This window comes from Passer domesticus, chromosome 5 (assembly GCF_036417665.1).
Source record: "Passer domesticus isolate bPasDom1 chromosome 5, bPasDom1.hap1, whole genome shotgun sequence".
NCBI lineage: Eukaryota > Metazoa > Chordata > Aves > Passeriformes > Passeridae > Passer > Passer domesticus.
The window spans coordinates 47,657,111-47,666,497 of NC_087478.1; the positions used below are offsets into that span (position 1 = coordinate 47,657,111).

At 42.8% G+C, this 9,387-nt stretch overlaps 1 long non-coding RNA gene across 1 annotated transcript in view; it reads left to right on the forward strand.

The window, feature by feature from the left end:
* The first annotated feature begins 24 nt into the window (after positions 1–24).
* The window catches only part of LOC135300562 (uncharacterized), a 35,484-nt gene continuing 26,121 nt past the window's right edge, over positions 25–9,387 (forward strand). Inside the window, exons 1-2 of the long non-coding RNA XR_010362369.1 lie at positions 25–973; positions 6,729–6,865. This is a non-coding gene — a long non-coding RNA (uncharacterized LOC135300562). The remainder of the gene's footprint in view (positions 974–6,728; positions 6,866–9,387) is intronic.

Genomic DNA, 9,387 nt, shown 5'->3' on the forward strand with positions numbered 1-9,387 from the left:
AGCGCGCTCCTGAGGGGCAGCCCGGGCGGGGCCGCGCCGCGGTTCCCTCATGGCTGCGGCGCCTCGCCACAGTGCCGTGCGATCTGCCTCTTCACGTGAGGGGCTTCAGCCCTCAATAAACTTCTAACTTGTTTTCGCCCATCGTAATCGAGGCAGGACGAGGTGGGGCCGGCGGTGTTGCCGCTGTAGCCCTTTGTTCTCCCGCAGTCCAGGTTTTTTTTTAAAATGGAACATGGAATTGCTGGAGACAGGACTCGCACCTTAGGGCGTGCGATTTGAGCTTACAGTAGTTACAACCAACACGGATTCAAAGGGGCTGCCAGAGCTGCCCAAGCCCTGTGTGCTCTGTTGCAAGGATGGAGACGACGGGCACGGGAGCTGGCTGTGGGAGCTTCCCTGTCTGCACCTTCCCGGCGGGGTCGATGGTAGCATTTTCCATGATACGGAAACTGAGGGCAATGCACTCCCCAGCAGCGCAGCTGCAGGTCTTGAAATTTCACCCAGCTTCGCAGGTCCCTGGAGATGCGATCTCTGCAGAGCCGCCCTTTCTAAATCCATTAGTACGCTGTGCTGCTCCATGGATGTGGGAAAGAGGAGTTTGTAGAAGCACTAAAAGTCCATTATTTTGCATAGAGACAGGCAAGCAGTATCTGTGCTCTACCTCTCTCAAGTACTTGGGCCCAACAGCACCATTCTGGCCTGGCTCCACTGTACCTGTCTTGCTGTGTGCATACAGCTTTTTCCTGAGACTCGCTGCTTGCTGGGGTGGGGTTTCTGGCAGTCTGCAAATAGACTTAAAGTAGGGACCTGCAGTAAGAACAAGATGATGCTGTCATTGGATGTGTTGGAATAATTTTCATGTTTGGATTGGGATTAATATTTGAAAGACATGTACCACTTGTGCCTTGACTTATGCACATACCTGAATATTTGCAGCATCAGGCTGAGCCTGAAAGTTACACGGACAATAAAGGTAAGTCTGAAGAAGAAAAATACTCTCCCTCATGTAAACACCCCTTAACGCCTCTTGTTACCTACATGGAAAACTCCCATTTCATTGAACTGCCCCTTTCCCCAGATGCTGCTTGGTTACGGGCATCTCTATTGCTATAAATTGCAGCTGCACAAATTCAGGTTTCTGTCCTGTTGCTCCATATTCAGGACTATTGCAAAGGAGTATTCTGAAAATGGGAGTTGGGTGCTTGAGAAAGTACTTTTCCCCTTCAAGAAAATAACTCTTTTCAAAGCAGAATTTGCAAGATTTCTTATTAATAGAAGCATCAATTCTAACCCTAATTCCTAAATGTGTATGGCAATGTCTCCAGTAGGACATTTCTCAGTAAGAAACCAGGACATTGATCAAACATGTAGACTAGGGCATACACATACCAGAGAGATGTAAACATTCATTTTCACTTTAAGTGACTACTGTAGTGTAAAATCGTAGTCTCCCCACCTCGGCTGATGTCACCAGGGGGACGTGGTTGCCGATGGGGTAAAGCCATACAGCCAGCAATCATGAGGTCTGGATTTATCTTTCCTTATCTGGCAGCAAAAACAATGTAGCAATGCAGATCTCGAGTTAAGTCTTGCTAAAAAGGTGGGAGTGTTCTTAGGAAAACAAAAAAGACAGGAAACATGGTGCAGGACAGAACGCATATTGCATCTCCATGTTTAATTAATTCATATTTACTGATCTGTGTGTACAGATACATTTTACCCACAAGTGCATTAAGAGATCTCCAGTACACTTTTCAAAGTGAAATCAGTGACAGCATAGTTCTGCACTTCATAAAAGGGGCTAAGCTACTTTATTTGCTTGAAATAATCTGTTTTCTGTTGATTTTAGTGCCACCTCTAATGTCTTTCCTCCTAGTAAAAGTGTATTTCCTCAGACCTGTTTTCCCCTCTTAAGGCTATATGTTATAGAGGGCTGTCAGGAGCTGCTGCAGGAAGAAAAGCTGCAGCTTTGAAAGGCATCAGTCTCAAAAGAAATATAACACTGTGGTCCAAATTACCAGGGATACTTTGAAGAATGGATCATTATCATTTTTCAAATCTTTGGGACATACAGGGGAAAAAGAAAAGGCTGCCAAATTGAAAAGGCAGGGGGACAGACAGACTAGGTGACATGTGACAGCTAACTGAATATGGTTAGTCCCAATTAAAACGAGACAAACTCTCTCCCAGTTGTCAAAGACCGTTCCTAAAAGCAAGGTACAATCAACCTTTCAAAACCAATGGCTTGGATTTTGGTCACTGCCTTTCTCCTTTATATTCATTCTGTTGGTGGTTTGTTGTTTATTTTTCTACAGTCACCAACATTATCCTGTGTGGGATTTATCCCCCAAATGCTTCCCTCTCCATACGTGCACTCTTTGGATGCATGTTCCTGACTGGACTGCTCCTGGAGGGGTGGCTGCTTGCAGCCCTGGCTCTGCAGCTGCACAGGGACCAGGCAGAGGGCCTGGTGGTGCCCATACTGACACAACTTGTTCCTGCAGGACAGAGGAATCCACATGGCAGTGGGAGGATCCCCCAGAACTGAGTTAGAAGGAAAATGCAGACAGGAAAGATGGATTTGCTTAGTCCCCCCTGCCTGAGCTGTTTGCATTCTGTTTCCCAGCCCCAGAGAAGATGAGCAGTTATCATGACTAGTCCTCCAATGTGACAGGATCTTTCTGGGGCACTTGGGTCACTTAGGAAAAGAACTGGTCTGAAAGAGAATTGCAGCCCTTTCAAACACTTCAGGGTGAGAGTGTCATGTGGCCTTCCAAGACTGCCAGGAGCAAAGAGGAGGAAGCAAAGGGAGGTGGCCCTTTTCTAAGTGCTTACAAACCTCAGGTTTTCTCTTGCATTTCTCCACACTCTCAGTACTGCCTGCTTAAGGTATGGTTTCAATGGTGCCCTAAGCAGCATCCAGCAGGAATTACCTAGTACATGGGTCCATTTGCCAGTCAGTGGTTGCCAGCCAAGGAGAAAAACTCAGGTGCACTTTGTTACTTTTTAAGGAGCTGTAGGGCTGACTGGCTGGCTGCCCTCCAGTTGCTGATGCTAGTGAAATTGTTTGAGTTGCCTAAGCTGGGATTTGTTTGCTTTTGGATGCCCACAGACAGCATTCACAAATTACTGTTGGGGCAGTACTGAATCTATGGTTATTCCGTGTTGCCACAAAACTTTCTCAAAGTTCAAGAAGCAGGCAAACAGGCTCCAACAAAGCTTGTACAAGCTCTGTAGCATCTCCAGTTGATTCAGTGTGCTTGGCATAGGGAAATTGAATTCAGAGAACAGAGCCATAGGGGTACATTAAGCAATATATCCCACAGATTTTTGGACCAAACTGTGCTTGCTTTCTGTGGAAACCCAAACACCCCACGTCTGTATATATTTTCCAGATGATGATCACATTAAACCCCATATAGTACCCCATCTTTATAATCCATTATTAAAACCTCATGAGAGAATGGGAGCCCCCAAACCGGCTAAAAAGAACATATGAGGTTCTGAGAGAGCAGCAGGTTGTAGCATTTAATGGGATGGTGATTGTTGCTCTTCCTTTCTCTTGGATTTTACCTTAAACTGCTTGATAGCTAAAATAACACACAGCCATTGTGGCAGCCTGCAGGAAAGGGGGTGCTTGCAAAACCCACAATACCTACTGACTCTGCCCAAACTCCTGCAGAGCCTTTCCCCACACAGGGATAAACAAGCAGCTGGGGCTGTGCCTGCAGGCTCAGCAAATGACACTGTCCCCACAGCGGGCATCTCAAGCCCCACACCACACCCAACAATCAGCTGCAGCCGATACAGAGGAACAGGTCAGGACAGAGGGATCCCAGTATGTCACCGTGAGGATGCTGGGCTGATTCCATTCCGCCTCGAGAAAGGGCTTCAAGCTATCCCTGCTATGCATGAGCACCCCTGTGCTCCCCATCCTAATCCTTGCTCCCAGCTAAGGAGCTCTACCAACATCAACCCCACCTCCCTGCCACCGCTTTGCAGTTCTGGGCGTCAAACTGCATACGCTGATCGCGTCTGGCTGTGCTGCCACCTCCCGAGAGAAAGCAGCATCCCGGCTTCTGCTCGGAGGAAAGGACACGTCCCACAGGCAGCCAGGCTCCCAGCTGCACGGAGGGGCCCGGGGGAGCCAGGACTCTCCATGCCGCCTGCAGCCTGGGGAGGCAGCACGAGGGCCCAAGGGCAGCTGGAGCCTGGGCACCGCTGTTACTCGCAAGGCTGAAGAAGCAGAGGGTGAGACTGCCTACAGCAACTGAGAAAAACAAACAAACAAACAAACAAAAACCCACAAAAAAACAACAACAAAAAAAACCACACAAAAAAACCCAAAAAAGAAACAAAAAAAAACACCCCAAAAAAGAAAAATAATTAAAAAAAAAAAACACTAAAAACCAAATCATCTGTATACACAGGGAAGAGTGAGAGCTTGGAAGATGGAAGAGAGAAAACCTTTAACCTGAGCTGGGATCCCAATGAGATGTCAGAGACATGGTAGTACCTAATTATCCAATTAAAAAAACCAAACAAATGAAATTAAATGTAACAGCAATTTTAATTAAGTAGCTCAATATATATATATAAAATTGAATACACTTGAAATATTGACAATATCATTTGGTTAAAATAAGGAATCATTTGGTTCTGATAATAATGCATAAGCAAAAAATAACCACGCAGGGTACGGAGTGCAGGGCTTGACCCCATCACCTCACGTACCAGCTTGTCAAGCCAAAATTCCCTTTTTATGCTGTATGTCATTACCCTCTCCTCCCATCTTCGATTTGTCACACTTGTATCACTGCCCTCATCATCACCTTTACCACTCATACTCCACCATTCTTTTAGGGGGTCGTGCCACTCTTTGGGGGTCATCTTTGAGGAAGGCCTCTCCTCTTCCTCAGTGTTCTGTAGTTCACCTTTTGGATTAATTACACCTGCACACCAAGCTGGTATAGTATAAGCCAATATTATGTTCTAACATTAAAGCAATAAATCTCATATAATTAACATTTTCCTGGTGTCCAACCAAATTCTCCTCTCTTCCAACTAAATTTAGAAATAGTTATCTCTTGCTTCTTCCTGTTCTGAACATCTGCAGGAGAAGGTGGGGGGGGGAACCCCTCCTCTCCCTTTCTTTCTTGACATTACACCTTTAACTGTTTTATTATTTCCAAATATTAATTACTGGATCAATATTGATTACTGTTTCAATTTTGTCAGCACGAATCATACCTATTTGCCACAGTAGGATTGTATTTGAGAGAGAGGACAAGCCTTTCAGAGGGTAACTAGCAGGAAAGCAGCAGCAAGGGAGTGACCTGAATATCCCAGAAGAACTGCATGAGGTGACAAGAGGCTGTGGGATAGTCCAGGTGCAGGAGACTGCACCATCTGAGTATCAGGTCACAATCTGGATCTCTTTCATTTCTCAGATAAGAGTTTTCAAAGTGGTAAAGTGGCTTTTATCCTTTTAAGAAGTATCCAAAAAAAAAAAGGAGAATGTTATGATAACTCAATACAAGTTACATTCATTTACTACTGCATGTAAGCAACACTGGAAGATCTGCCAGGCTAATTAGCAGTAGCCAGGAAAAAGCACAAGAGTAACCAAAGTAGTAACACAAGCTTGCCTGCATATAAATCAATAAACTCCTACTGATTTGGGAAATCCATGAACCTTCAGAAACATGAGGGGAGGCAGTTCCAGACTGCTGTGTGGGAGACACTAAAACACTGTTTACACATATTCTTATCTACAGCTTTTCCCTGACAGTCTTGAACGTGGGGAGAGAGTCATACAGAGGGAACAAGCACTAAAATCAACCTAAAAAAATTTAAAAAGAGAAAGGTCTGGAAGCTACCTCCACTGAGTCAAAGATGTTGATTATTTTTGAAAAGAAGGTGTCAACCATTGATCTGTAGCTTTGCATTTGTCTTCCTATATTCTTTGTTATTTCCCCAATAAATATAGTATCCCAAAATTCCTCCAAAGATCTCTTAATGGAATCAAGTTCCTAACTGTAGGCCCTGCTCAGTAAGACACAATTCATTAGCCTTTGCCATCCTTCTTTGTCACAATAGGAAAGATGCTGCTGTCAGTAAAAGCAGCTTGGTGAAGTCCCTGGTGGCAAAGGCACCATTTGACAGTTGAAAACTGTGAAGATTCAAGTTTTTCTGTCACTTTTTTTTTTGGTGGGTTTTGTTGTTACTGTTGGTTTTGTTTGGTTTTAGGCAGGGGACATGTTGAAGTGAGTTCAGATGTGAATTCAGGGCAAAAAAACCCCCTAATTTTATATAATTTCTTCTTAGAAAGACACAAAGGAATAGGAAAAAATAGGTGGCCCAAAGACAAGGCAATTTCTAGTACAAAAACTACACGGATATTACAAAAGAAGCCAAGAGTGAGGGAGCCATCAATCCTCTGCCTCCCATACCAGAAGTAACAAAAAGTTGTTGTACCCGACTCAGATAGTCCTCAGAAGGCAGGATTGAAAGTGGTTCTGGCATTTAATCACTTTCTGTTATGGATGCCTAGATAAAGACATTATACTGATGTTAGCCTTGCTCTGGACTTCACTGGAAAGTTCATTACAGCATCTAGGTCCCACAAGCAAATCCCACAAGAGAGGTTTCTCTGCCAGTTCTATACTGAACATACCTTGAATGTATCTTGCTGTGTTAAACACTCTTTCTTTTAATTTCCGACTCAGCACAACTGCATCTCCAGAACATCAGTTGAAAGAAGGGCCATTTGAGGCAGCAAGCTTTCACTGAGCAGAACACTGGAGCTCCCCAATTCTGACAGCTGCAGGAAATGCAGAAAATAGAAGCAAGCAGAGAAGCAAGTGTAAGTGCAGAGCCTACTGCTTTGGTAATTTTTACTTTTGGTAGTTTTTGCTTTTAGTAATTTATCACTGCAAAGTGACATAATCCCTTCTTCTCTCCCCTCCAGTCATGGTGGGGGTTTTTGGGTTTTTTTCTTTCCTCTTCTGCTCACCACATTCATAAATTTTATTTCTTAATCCAGTTTAAGGATTCACTGACCTGTGCTACGAGAAAGAGGAAAGAGCCACATCTAGCATTAGGAACACACTCCCACTAACCTGCAGTCCACAAGACTTTATAAAATAAAAGAATAGAACAAGATGCAACAGCCTGGGGAGGTTTCAGCAAGACACAGAAAGTTCTGAGTTTACTCCACTTATTACCACAGAGTTAATTCCTATACCTGAATATATAGAAATATCCATGAGTTTATCATGGAAGATCCTTATGTTCAAGTTCACTCACAGGCTGTAACCTTTTGTGAGTTTGCAACCATTAAAGATAATCAATTGCACAAGTTTGAATGGGAATATTGTAAGTAATTTTGAGGAACTAGGAAATCTGGAAAGAGGCCAGAAATCTAACAGTACCCCACACACCCATTAGCAGGCACCACCAGACCCTTTTGAAGCCAGGGAGGAGACAAAACAAAGGTCCATTCCCTTACCTCCCTTTGTTCATACAAGAACATACCTTTGTATTTACTTCTCTCCTGCTGGGGTTTGGACTGGCAAAGAGAGCTCCAAAATGCCCATCAAACAGCAACTTTCTGTTAGAACAGGGTGTGAAACTGAAGAAGAGCCCTTAAAACTCTTCTTTCAAACAGCAAATCTGTCAAATAATTAAAACATTTTGGAGAATATAAGGAAAAATGTTCACTTACTTTCCTCAGTTCTAGGCCTGGAAAAGTAATGGAGCAGATGATAATTTATCTGGATAAGAGTGGGTGGGAGAGGTTGAGGAACCAATAGCTGCCAGAATTTCAGGAGTGAAACTTGCATTCCCATGTTATTGGATTAATAATTCAGGTAGTTGCTTATACTATACCAGTTTTCCCTCAATTTACTGTAGTATTTCCTCCTATTTACTGCTTTCACCCCTGTTTTCTCTCACAGCCCATTTTACTGTATGATTCTATGGTGGTTGGTGTCTTTAAACTCAGTCATTAAAACTAAGGTTACAGGTTTGTTGAAAGGTAGAAATTATCAGGTAATCTTTCCCTTCTACAAATACCCATTTTATTCCATCTGATTTGCATTACCAATCAATATGGAGTGAAATTCATTTTGCATCTCCCATGTCTTTGCTCTTAGAGCAAAACCTTTGAAATTCCCCAGTAGACTTAAGGGTTGTGAAGATCAAGGGGCCTCTCTGCAGTTCTGTAAAGATCTTCAGTGATGTTTTAGGAGAGTGGAATTATTTATACTATGAAAACACCAAAGGCAAACTAAAGGTTGAAAACCTCGGGTATCCCAATCCCTAGCAATCACGAACTAGAAGGGATTTTCTTTAAACTCACTTTGGATCTTTGAAACCTGTGAGATATGGAGGAGGCTTCCTCCTGCCAGAATCTGTGAGTGGTGGCATTTCTGCCTTGTTCACTACAGTTACAGCTGCCAAGAGAAAAGAGTAAAAAACAATAGGGAACAGATTTACAAACACAGCTTCTGGCTGAACCTGGATGTTTGTTTGGAAGCCTTTTACAGCTTTCCTGACAGGGATGATCAGCTTTCACTGCATTAACTGTATCTCCCTTAGGCTCTCTGTTCAAGTTAGAAGGAAAGTTCTCGAAGAACTTGGAGGGCACATTTGGGACTCACCTACAACACAACAGTGCTTTGTTTGCAGTGGCTTAATTTAAATTGGATTTCACATCAACTCGTTGAACAGCTGAGGAGCCCCATGTGGACACACTTATTTGCCTTAAGAGTTGTCTAAAATCAGTTCCCAATCGATTTAAGCTCCACTGATCTGATTTAAATATATACTTAAAAGGTCAACACAACCTTTTGCATTGATTTAATGAAATTATATTGAAAGCAATGCTTGAGTAAACTGGTGCAGCTCTGTATAAAAGCTGTCTGAATTAGTGTAATATGGATTGTCAAAATATGGAGAAACATTTCTCCCCCTTGAAGTTTGCAAATTCAATCTTTTGATTGAATGCTAGCAAGATGGAGGGTAATGGAGCTGTCCTCTGATGGAGCCTCATATTGATTTTATCATTAGATATACAAAACAAGTGCTTAATTCAGTAATAGGCACGTTTTATGCCTACCTTTAATGGTTTTGATCTAAACCCTTCATATATACGTATGATTTTAGCTCAAAATCACATATATTCCTTCTTCAATATGAAATTTCAAAATGTGGATATGTTTTTGAAATCATGATCATTAAAAGTGTCTTGGGGTGAATCTAGGTAGATATGATCTTTAAAAAAAAAAATAGAGAAATAACAGCATGAAAGAATCACTTATGTCAGGAGCCTATTTCACTGTTTAACAGGTGCAGATATCCATCATAAATTAAGCCTCATTTGTG